The sequence below is a fragment of the Adiantum capillus-veneris genome, chromosome 1 (genome assembly GCF_014529385.1).
Source record: "Adiantum capillus-veneris isolate H3 chromosome 1, ASM1452938v2, whole genome shotgun sequence".
Taxonomy (NCBI): domain Eukaryota; kingdom Viridiplantae; phylum Streptophyta; class Polypodiopsida; order Polypodiales; family Pteridaceae; genus Adiantum; species Adiantum capillus-veneris.
Genome location: NC_140931.1, coordinates 180,054,316 through 180,067,207, shown reverse-complemented (window position 1 = coordinate 180,067,207; position 12,892 = coordinate 180,054,316).

The window sequence follows — 12,892 nt, the reverse complement described above, 5'->3', positions numbered from 1 at the left end:
ACCTAGACCGGCTTACATTGCAAACGAGCTAACTGAAGAAGAAGATGAGCTTTTGCTAATCTTACTCAAAGAGCACCGAGATATCTTTGCTTGTTCTTATAAAGATCTCAAGGGTGTTGATCTAGAAACCTGTCAACATACCATACCTATGAGAGAGGATGCTAAACCAAGTAGACAACGTCCATATACTTATAATGAAACATTCTCCAGAAAGATCTAAGAAGAGATAGAAAAGATCAAGGAAGTTGAATTTATTTATGAAATTGAACACATAGATTGGGTGTCTCCAATTGTGGTGGTACCCAAGAAAAATGGGAAATTAAGAATATGTGTCAATCTCAAAAAAGTGAATACAGTCACCATTAGAGACAACTACCCTCTTCCAATCATGGAGCATATTTTCAAATGAGTTGCAGAAAAAAAAGCTTACATCTTTTTAGATGGCTTTTTAGGGTATAATCAACTTTTGGTTGATCCCAAAGATCAATATAAAAATGTATTTGCAACTGAATGGGATATTTTGCCTATAGGGTTATGCCTTTTGAATTAATCAATGCTCCTGCCACCTTTCAAAGATTGACGAGCCATGCTTTTAAAGAATATCTTCAAAATTTATTGGAAGTATATATGGATGATTTATGTGTACATTCATCAATCCGAGCTGATCGTTGAAGATGGTTCCTGGGAAGATTAGGACCAGCTAATTACCCAATTCCAAGTTTTGGAGGATGAACCCATGTAATTCATCTTTTGGAATCAAGTCAATATCTCCCTTTTGTCCAAACCCTTGATCATATTTTTTGTTGGTTCTTGGAACAACTTATATATATTGTTCAAGATATCAATGGCACTTTTGATGTAATTTTTATGCGGATGTAATCAATCATCATATTTATGGAATTCAAGAATCTCTAGTCAATCAATTCTTTTGAGATTCAAATCATCTATGGTGTTTTACAAGTCTAATTGTTATGATATGTGAAATATCTGATTACAAAGTGAAAGATGAGGCAGTAAGCTATAGACATAAGAGAAATAAGGATGGAGGAAATAAATTGGGTACACAAGGAAGGAAATATTGCAAGATTAATTGAAAGATCAGTATGAAATCCTTAACTATCAAGAACATGGTATCAGTTGGATGATATCAATAGAGAAATGAGTCAACGCTCAAAACGAAAAAAGTTAATGTCTAGGTATGAATGGTAAGATTTTTACAAAGCGTATTCAGACTAGATAGAGAGTGAAGTGAAGAAATGATTTTCAGACCTTACAAGAGAAACACAATCCGGTCACACCAAAGGAAAAATACCTAGTTGAGTAAGATCACATTCTGTAATTAAAGTAATCTCGAGTGATTAAGACTTCTTTACGATTAAGACTTTTGAGTTAGCACTAAAAATGGAAGAGAAGTGTATTATTCAAGGTCCATATGTTACGAGACTGGGCACCCTCTTGTTGTAGTGGTTAGCTGCAATTGGGATAGCTGGGCGTAATGGTTAATTATGTGCTGTCTATTCATTTTACTAATTGAGTTGATGATGATTTTGTAGAGTGGAATGCAGGGAGTTGATGAAGAGGCAACGTCAACTACTCTTGGCCACTTTATATTTGCACAGTATCTTAGAACATCATTTCAATAAGCCACTATGGCTCTGTAAATAGTTGTAGTGGGAACTCCCCTTATGGGTCATGCAAGAACTAATGAGCTTTACTCATTTGCAAAAGTAAAGTGGTTGTAAAAGAGGGGCCTCAATTTTTGGCACCTTAAACTCAAAGTAATATATTAAATACCAACTCCACAAGAGAGGTGCGGTGGAGTTTGGGGCTAGATTTAGGCCTTTCTCTTACTCACACTGCCACGGGTAAATCTCCCTTTGAAATTGTATATGGTCACTCACTTCCTAATCCTGCTTCATGTCTTTCTAATGTTGTGCCTACCGCTGATGATTTCACTACTGACTTTCATGATATTTTTGCAAGTGTGCATTCTGCCATTAAACACTCACAAGAACTTTACACCAAGCATGCTAACAAGCACCGCAAGGCACACCAATTCAAACAAGGTGATCATGTTTTACTTCGCATCGAAAAACGATGGATCAAAAGTGTTGATACTAATGTCTTTGTTAAGCTTGATCCTCGTTTTTATGGACCTTTCAAAATTTCAGCTGTCATTAACGATGTTTCTTTTCGTTTAGACCTACCTGCACATTGGCACATTCACAATGCCTTTTACATTAGTCTTTTACGCCCATTCCGAGGACCCCTACCTACACACCACATTTATGAAGACCCACCTTCACTTGTAGACCAAGAAGAGCAACTCATCCCTGACAAAATAGTTGACCATGACACCACCACTACACGCATTGGAATGGTTTATAACTGTTACCTTTTGACTTTCAAAGGCCACCCTAGAGAGGATGCCAAATGGATGCCTGAAAAGTTTTTTCGCAACTTTCCCGACCTTCTCCACACTTTCCATCACTCATGGTCCAGTTGATTTCTCTATTGAGCAACTGAGGACAGTTGCTATCCCTGGTGGGAGGGATGTTACGAGACTGGGCACCCTCCTGTTGTAGTGGTTAGCTGCAATTGGGATAGCTGGGCGTAATGGTTAATTATGTGCTGTCTATTTATTTTACTAATTGAGTTGATGATGATTTTGTAGAGTGGAATGCAAGGAGTTGATGAAGAGGCAACGGCAACTACTCTTGGCCACTTTATATTTGCACAGTATCTTAGAACATCATTTCAATAAGCCACTATGGCTCTGTAAATAGTTGTAGTGGGAACTCCCCTTATGGGTCATGCAAGAACTAATGAGCTTCACTCATTTGCAAAAATAAAGTGGTTGTAAAAGAGGGGCCTCAATTTTTGGCACCTTAAACTCAAAGTAATATATTAAATACCAACTCCACAAGAGAGGTTCCGTGGAGTTTGGGGGTAGATTTAGGCCTTTCTCTTATAGATTCTCTTCTCTACTCTCTTAAGCTATGGTTAATTTACTGTGTACTCTCTAATCTAGTCTCCATCTCTTACACATATCTTACACTCTCTTACAAGCATGTCTATGTCAATTCTATGTTTATTGTGTGTGTGTGTGTCATAGTCTAGGTGAGTGTGTGTGCTTGGAAATTGGAAGAAGAGATGGACAGTTTGATGGTGATGGCTTGAAAGCTTGTGTTGAATATTGTAAGCAGTCGATCTCCCCCTCTTCTCCCAACACCATACCAGCTTCATTGTCCTTTAATCTAAATACCCTAAAGTTATTGACCATATTCAATCATAAGTTGACCAAAGATTGAGTCTGACTACTCTCTAAAGCATGTCCCGAGCTGAGGATAGCTCTTTCTTTTTGTTGGGGAGTTTGTAAGGTCCCTCTCTAAACCCTAGAGCTATTCAGAAAATTTTCAGCCTAGAAAATAATTTAGAAAAAGTAAGACCGACAAAGAAGTCATGCGAACAACGAGACTTTACTCCAGAATGAAAAGACAAGGATATTCCGGATAAGAAATTACGTCATCCCTATATTTTTTCAAAAAGATTAAGATTATTTTTATACTTCATTATCAAAATCCGCGTAGGAACACATCTAGATCGAGAACTGGCAGAAAAAGGGACTAACTTGATTGGAAGATAAAGTTAAGAGATGGGAATTGAGAAGAAATTGGAGTCCAATAAGAATTAAGAAGAGATTGGAGTCCAATAGGAATTGAGAGGAAATTGGGATACAATAAGAATTGAGAAGAGAATTGGGGTCCAATAGGAATTGAGAAGAAATTGGGGTCCAATAAGAATTAAGAAGAGAATTGGGGTCCAATAGGAATTGAGAAGAAATTGGGGTCCAATAAAAATTTAGAAGAGAATTGGGATCCAATAGGAATTGAGAAGAAATTGGGGTCCAATAAGAGTTGAGAAGAGAATTGGGGTCCAATAGGAATTGAGAAGAGAATTGGTATCCAATAGGAGTTAAGTATTCTACCCACCATTTCCTATATAAGCACCCCCTCTCCTTTGTAATTTTACACATATTGCTAAGCTACTTGCATACTTGCCATGCTCAAGATTATGCTTAAGTAAATCAAGGTTTCCATTAAACCTTGCTCTTGCTCTCTCCCTCTCTTGAAGGCCAAACCCTTAAGGGTTTTATGAAGAAGCTCTCCTCTCCTTCCTCTTCATCCTAAATCCCTTTCCTTTTTCCTTGAGCCTCACATCTCTTCAAGAAGGACTTGAACCCCACTTCCCTCTTGATTAGAGGAGTTAATCTTCACTTCTAGTAGGATTAATTAGCCTAAACCATGTGTTTTTATCCTAAGAAGGTTCATTAGGAAAATATTGGACTTCTTTGGGGCCTTGTAAGGTTTGGGATTAAGTTTCTAATTGGTAGGGGTTAAGGGGACACAAAAAAACTCTTAGTGGTTTTGAGCTAGAATATGTCAGTTTTCAAAAGAAACTGACTAGTGGGGTCTTTGGCCCATATTTAATAGGCCTTGGAAGATGGACCATTGGCTAATTGGAGGGGAAGGTGCAAGTTGTTTAATGGGTAAAAGAGCAAGGCTCCATATGATGTGGGGGTGCAATCTTGACCATTGGATCTTGCACAAGATCAAGGGTGGAGGTTGAAAGGCGCCATTTGAAGTGGGGGTTCAATCTCGGCCTTTGGATCTTAATCAAGATCAAGGGAGGAGGTGAAAAGGTGCATTTTGAAGAGAGGGGAGCCCATCCTAGCCACTAGATCTCACTCAAGATGAAGGGTGGAGGTTGAAAGGTGCCTTTTGATGATATCCATTGGATGAAAAAAGGATCTAATGGTTGAGATTGAAGGACCCCCCCCCCCTCCCCAATTCAAATTACATTGTACCATCATGTCATCTTCACTTTTCCAACTGTCACCTCACTGTCACACCCCCTTTTCCAGGTTTTAAAGGCTTGTAAGAGCATGGTATTCTCCTCTAAAAGGTTGTTTTGACCTAGGCAAACCAAGGGAAAGAGGGGACAAACTATGACACACCTAGCTCTTCCTAGTTGTTGAGTGTGTCCACCACCCTCTTCCTATTGGCTGGCCTCTAATTAACCTTAATCCCAAAGGGCCCCTAGAGGGTTCATATTTTTCCTAATGTTATGTGCATCATTTTAGGTTTAAGCTTTCATGGTAACGTTGGAATTAGGGTTAAGTATTATTGATAGTTATGCATCATTAAGTTAAGCTTCAAAGGTAGATTTGTATCTTTAAGCTAAGCTTTAATGGTAGCTTTGCACTTAGGTGTAAGCTTTAGTGACTACCTTATATTTTAGGTTTAAGCTTTAATGGTAACCTTGGAATTAGGGTTAAGTATTAATGGTAGTTATGCATCATTAAGTTAAGATTCAAAGGTAGATTTGCATCCTCAAGCTAAGCTTTAATGGTAACTTTGCACTTAGGTGTAAACTTTAGTGACTACCTTATATTTTAGGTTTGAGCTTTAATGGTAACCTCCCAATTAGGGTTAAGTGCTAAGGGTATCTATGCATCATAAGGTTAAGCTTTAAAGGTAGATTTGCACTCTTAATCTAAGCTTTAATGGTAACTTTGCACTTACTTGTAAGCTTTAGTGACTACCTTGTATTTAGGTTTGAGCTTTAATGGTAACCTCGCAATTAGGGTTAAGTGCTAAGAGTATCTATGCATCATTAAGTTAAGCTTCAAAGGTAGATTTGCATCCTTAAGCTAAGCTTTGATGGTAACTTTGCACTTAGGAAAATCATTGAAAGACAAGCTTGCAATTTAGGGTTTAGCTTCCATGGTGACTTTGTGTGTGATTACGGTTAAACTTCCATGGTGACCTTGTGTGATTAGGGTTAAGCTTCCATGGAAATCTTGTCTCATTAAAGAGAGAAAGATTTAGTCTCATTATGGTAATCAAACTTAGGGTTTGCATGTCTCTTTTTGGTAGGAAGAATGTATGGTTATAATCCTCTCTTCCAAGCTTTAATGGAAAGCTCTAGATTCCCATTTTATCCCCAAAGCGAACTTTAATGGAAAGCTCAAAGACTCATAAATTATAGGATTACCTTCTACCTTTCTAAATGGAAAGCTAGGCACCATAAGAAAAGAGTAGTTGTCTAAGCTCGATAGAAGTAGTTCAATTTTTGGTATTGAAGAGTATTTCTAAAGTTGTCAATTTCAAGTTTGTTTGCAAATACGGGATGGGGGAGATAGGAGATAACTCCGTGGAATTGACCTCTGTGTTGTTTTGAACCGAAAACTCTACAAGCTTCCATGGAGATGCCCCATGGATGGCAAAGGATTGCAAAAACCTGGGAATTATACAAAACGGGGATTAAACTTAAAAAGTTGGCATTTCCGAAGAGAAATTAACCATCAAATGCCTATGGCAAAAACTTGCTTGTATTTCCTAAATAAACTTGGCTGGTAGATAAATAATGAAAGTACGAATTAAGGTTGATAAATGAATGAACATGGAAATTACCAACTAGGAGTTAAAAGGAATCTCGAGAGTTGATAGGGATAGCCCATTGCAAAACATAGATTTAACTAGGAGTTTTGAAGATTATCTGGAAATGACCGGAAACCAAGATGGATCTTCTTGGGGTCAATTTGATTTAAAGGCCGACCCATTGAGAGGATTCTCTTGGGAAACTTGACGGAGATTGGCCCTTTTTGGCTAGAGGAGCGTAACCAGCAAGTTTGTTATACCTAGGTCATTCATGCGCGAGGGATAAGGGATGAATGGGTTTGTTTTATTTTTGCCCGGTCAGTTGAAGTACCCGCGGTTTCTTATTGGAAAACGGCCATAATCCGGGTATAACTTGATGCCAATAGTTAGAAGGTCATACTCAGGGAGGATGATGTGAATTTAATTAAGGAAATTTGTTTGATTTGGTTGCTTAAAAAGGAGCTAGAAAGGCTAGGAATATAGGGGCTATCCTGTGCATCTGTCACCAGATGGTGCTATACCTCTCAAAATAAAATGCTTAGGAAGAAATGATTAAATTACTTGATGAGACTTTCCCAAACACTTAATTCTGGGAAATATTATGAAGGTGTTGCCATTTTGATGGATTGTAACCGATTTTCTTGGTCCTGAGTGAGGCAAGATTAGTTGGTTGAAACTAAATGTGTTGCATGATTAGTTAGGAAACTAGTTACAAGTTAAATATTGTAGCAGATAAAGGTAAATAAATAAATTAAAATTTTCTAAATAAAGATATGGTGGGAACAATCAGATGAATTTCCATGAATGAGGATATGCAATAGATTGTATGCTGCTTGTTGTCTGATGATGTCTGATAGACTATCTTCCTGATTTTGAAGTAGTTAAGTACTACCTCGGGAAGGGATTTTCATGAAGTGGTTCGGTAGGTGGACGGATCTGGAGGGTCAGATGGCCGGATGTTGATTTAAAAATTTTATGTTAAATATTAGGACTAAGTGGGATAAAAATGGATAATCGGGGACGAGTGAGAACAGGTAGGATTGCAAGATCCCTCTTCTTAGGGGAAAGTGATAAGTGTCGTGCTTGCTTGTCAGGAAAAAGGGGTATGAACCAAGGGAGAACAAGAAAGCAAGAGCAGATCCTCAAGTTAAAGATAAAGAGAATCAAGACTAAGGACCACAATTTTGGGTGCGGAAAGATGTCAAGGACAGATTGATTATGAGAAGCAGATAGAATCATTGAATAAAGGGATGTACCCCCTTGGGTTGGCATTCGAGATAGACCGGAGTCCTGTCTGAGTGTTGATCCCAAGTGGGAGGGATACCTGTAGATAAATCTACATCATTCCCTGGAACGGTCTGGAGGACGGAGGGAGGTGAGTAGGCTCGAGTCTAGGTATGGCCCTCACACACTCAAGGGAACATATGAAGTCTACAAGACTCTGGAAAAGAGGAACAAGGACCTTCAATTTGAGTTGAAGCTTGAACAAGCACAAAGATGAGGACTTGCATTGATGCGGGTACAAAGAGAAGAGAAACTGCTCAAGGAGATAGAAGATTTGAAGAGAGAAAACCATCTACTAAAAGAAGGATATACAAAAGCTCAGAAGGAGGGAGGAACCTCTGAACAGCCAAGCATAGACATACCATCAGTCTCCTTTGCAGATATGTAAACACATCCATCAGAAGGCCTAGTAGGAGAGTCAGAGTTTCAAGTGCCACTCACGAAAGAAGAACAAGTGCCAATGTTCCAGCTCTCTAAAGCTAAAGAAGATGCATTGAAGGAGCAGATAGTCCATAAAGTAGGTGCTGAATGGAAAGCAACAATGGACTGGGAGTTGAGAGTTCTCCACTCAATCAATGTAACTCAACTCACTTCCAACCGAATCAATGCTCAATGGCATCAGCAGTTTGTTGCCCTATCCATTGATAAAGGTGGAGCTACTACAAGTTAAAGAAAGCGTTACAAGGATATGTAGGGAGAGGCTCGGATGCTCTCCACCCCAGATGGAGAAAGAACTGTCTCAATAGGAACTCTAGATACCTCATTCTGTTTACAAGAGCACCTACATCAATACAAAAGTACCCCACATTCTGTCTTGTACCAAGGGTAAGGACGTGGCAGGTACAAGATGCATTGAGGAAGAAGAGACCAACATGGATCAACTACCCAAGACTGCCAACTCTAGAGCAGGGAACAATAATGGAGGACTACATGGTGAAAACCCTAACGAGCACCATGAGCTTCTCCAAAATTCTACCTGACCTCTCATGTGCTATGCTCTATAAAATCTATCGAATGCTGCTTACATGCATTCAAGATTTTCATGAGCCTGAGCAAGCAGGAGCTCCCTAGATGTCTTTTCTAGAAGGCAAGAAAGGTCTATGCTATGATTTGAGTGGACAACCCTCAGAAGAAGTCCTCTACGGCTTCTACGACAGATGAATGTTCCTGCCATCAAGCAATATGTTCCTGCCATCAAGCAATATGTTGACATTTGAAGAGGCATTTTATACTCGATTCTTCACATGGCGGACAAAGATTTTTGGGCCAGTGATGATCAATAACCTTACATCAAGGTTTGTTGGCTATTCAACCCCCATCGAACTTAAAAACAAAGTCACCAAGCAGTTTTTGCAAGTCCTTGACAAAGAAAGACGAATCAAATATGAGAAATCTTTACACGCGCTTAAAGACCACCTCACCAACCGTCAACCCAAAGACTACTTCAGTCCATGAAGGTGTGTCAAGGGACGACACAATCAAGGAGGGGGAGGATGTTAGCAACAAGCTAACTTAGATAACATGTTTTTGGAGCTTTTATTGTAAAAACACTTATTCTTTTGATAAATCGATAATGTTGTAACTCCTACTTTCTAGATGGATAGTGTAATTGATGAGCCAGGGCTATAAGCTTCCAAATTGTATCAACTTATCTTTAGTTAGAGCTTCCAGATTATTGGTTTTTGACCAAAGAAACCTTTGCTAAGGTATAAAAGCCAATTATTGCAAGTTATTTTTCACGTTTTTGAATAATAGAAACACAGTGTGAGCTAATAGTGCTCACTTCTCTCCTTCTCACGCTTCTTACTCCCTTCCCGGTTTTCACATTGTATTGTCGTCTATTGCATTGCAATTGTAGGTAAGAGCTCTACGCATTGACGTAAACATTTCATGGTAATAAATAGCTTTTGATGTCGCCAACCCGTGGCCTAAATCTCATCATAAGGAGGAATTTAAGCTAGGAAATTACAAAGTAAGCATAGGCGGGTATTGGGACGGGGTATTGGGGCATCATTGCTAAGCATTTAGATGCATTCTGAGTAAAAAATGACTAGGTCAAAAACTCACTGCTATTAATAGTTGTGATTTTTGCACTTGACCTAAAGTGAGATTTGAGACCATAAGCATGTGTGCTTAGGTCTTATAAACATGTCCTAGAAGTTTCGTAACATTTGTATGTCAATTGATGTTGTAACGGTTATGATTTGTTTGCGATTAGCTTTTGGTGACTTTTGTCATTTGAGTGTAGCTTGTGTTAGATGCGAGTTGTTTGTTGTTTTCCAAGAGATTGAGAAGCTCTTGTAGCCTCTATGCACTAGTCGAGTCAGCTTCATCCCATGGATTGCCAATTATGTTCGTGGTTCTCGCTATGTTAGCAATAAGATAAGAGTGAGGTTAGTAATATCTCGGTAATATCTCCAACATATTTTGTGTTTGTGAGCTCTTTTTTTTGTGTCATAGAAAGCACATATATTCAAAACAATAGATGTTTTGACTATACAGCCACAAATGTAGCTTGACAACACTACAACATTTCTTATCTGCATTCAATTCCCCATGCCTATGCATTTTCTTGCCAGTACATAAAGCCTAGGGACACGCCACGGATTCCATTTCTTATGATTCTTGGAAAGACGACATTTCCAAATCTACACCATACTTTTGTATGGCACTTTTTCATGAGGTCTCCATGAGGTGCATTGTATATTTAGCAGTTTCACTCTGTGACACTTCATTTCAAGAAGAGATGTTTAACTATTCACATTGCTTTTATGTAGCTTGACTCAAACATTATCCTTTGGCTTGCATAATTGGATGCCACCCGTACACAATTATGAAGTCGATAATGCAATTTAATTTTCATATGTTTTTGATGCTTTCAATATTTTTTGAGTTTGTCAATGCTTCCTTCAGTTTAGTTTAGCTACACGTTTTCCTCAATAGTACATGCTCAATGTTAGCGGGTCAATGCGATCAACATCTATAGCATACCTTTCTGGAACTAACATAATGTCAATACTCAAGGAAGCGACTTGGATGAGGCACGGAGACTCTTTGAGGGTGTCAACCTCAAGAGGTGAACCTACAAAATGAAAATATCTCTAGCACATGCAAATCTATCACTTTAGGATCTAGCAACCCATCTATGTCGTATGTCATTGCACTCAGTCATCAACATATTTTGGCACTCAAACAATTTCCAAATGCTACCAAGCATTAGGAGGAGGTCTACGACACTTAGGGGCACTAACCTACCAAGTATGGTTGCAATCTAAGGAGGTAACAAAATCATGATCCATCATGATCAAGGTCTTGGAAACTGCAACAAAACATACCAAAAAGGTCTCCCTAGGGCTTAGGAACACTCTTCTATGATTGCAATGTCAAAAAACAATCGTTAACACACTCCAAATAGTAGATTTAGCCTACTAACGTGTAGTCACAAATGACCATAGAATTGCCAATGAATATACTTGAATGAAAGAGAATTTGACAAGAAACACAATGCAAGTTTTGGAATCAAAATGTGATTACCAGAGCTAAAGATGCAAGGATTACAATTTCCAAGAAAGTAGCCGCTCTTAGTCGTACGCTTCAAATACTCAAAACTTGATAATGATAAGGGTCCTTTTCCCACCTTACAAAATAGGCTTTATACCTAGGTCTCTCTTGGCCAATGGCAAACTTTATAGGACGCAAACTCCATTACAGACTTTACAATTCAGATGTTCAAATATTGCCCCTCTATAATCAAAGATTATCAAATAATTATAAGGCTCTCCAAAAAAATAATGAAGATACATTGAAAATATTTTGGGGCTCATGGAAGAACGAGTCGACTTGAAGGGCGCCCATCTCACCTGTCTGCCAACACTCTCCCCTTCCTAGTCTTTGCACGCCCTCTTGTAGACTGTCTATGTCTACTTTGTTGTGTTTCCAGGTTATCTTTGTGTTTATTAGGAAATTGTGGGGTTGATTTGAATGTATCCTTCTTCAGTGGTCTAGTGTACACTTCTCAAGAGTACGAGTGAGCAGAGTAAACTTGTCTACTCGTGCTTCAATCTACACCTTTGTTGCCAGCTCTCTGAAAGGATTGTTTCTCAATGTGCTCTAACAAGTTATATGTCTAGTAGGCAGATCCTTTTTCATGGGATTGAATATGACTGGATCAAGTTCAAACGCAGGGAGGTCACATAATGTAACCTATCACGTGAGTTCAATAGAAGGGTATTTAAAGTTCTTGAAACTTACAGGAATATATATACAAAAGGACATTATTTTTTCAAATTTGAAAAAAACTTACAAATTTTAAAAGAAAAGGGTATATTATACTCCTAAAAACATTCACAGATAAGGGGTTTTACAAACTGAATGCACGTGATGTGGTAGTTTTACACATAGTGAACCCCCAAAGAGTTCAAAGAACCCTATCATGGATGCCTTCTCCTTGAATGTTAGCATGTAGTGAGAGAGAAAATATATGACTCTGACATACAATCCCATGATCACATTTCTGCTAGGAACCAGATTCCAACACAAGCCTTTGGTTCCTTTGAGGAAGACCTACCACAGATGTTCCACTACTTGGCAGTGATTCATGTGATTAGCATCTTGGTAAATCTTCACCAGCATTTGGTATGTCAAATTTAGAACATCCTTCATTTATCTGATGACTCCTTGTAGAATATTGACCATATATATTTCCGGTGTAGGAAAGTTACCTACTGGTTTTGTGAGAATTGGGTAGTGAAACACTGCTAGTCTTTTGCTTTGCCAAGAATAGAAGTTATCCCAAGACATCAACTTGTGGATAGGGAAAAAGGTCGGGTCGGTCTTGAGATGTTGTGGCACATTTTTGTAGTAGGTTTCATCTGCTGGGCGCTTCTCAAACCACTTCTTCCTCCATAATTATTGGTTCTCATGGATTGTCAGGACTTGATCAACAATTATAGGTACATCCCTGTAATCCTCTTTATGGTTGGGGGCTAGAGACGAGGTAGCATCTTCTTCTTCCAAAGAAGGGCTTCTTGTCTCATCACTGGTAGAGATCTCATATCATGCACATGATTCTTTACTTCTTCATCAAGCGTGATCATTAGAAGTGCCACCAAATTAAGGACTTTGAGTTCATATTTCATGTATTCTTTCTAAGACGGGTCGTGAAC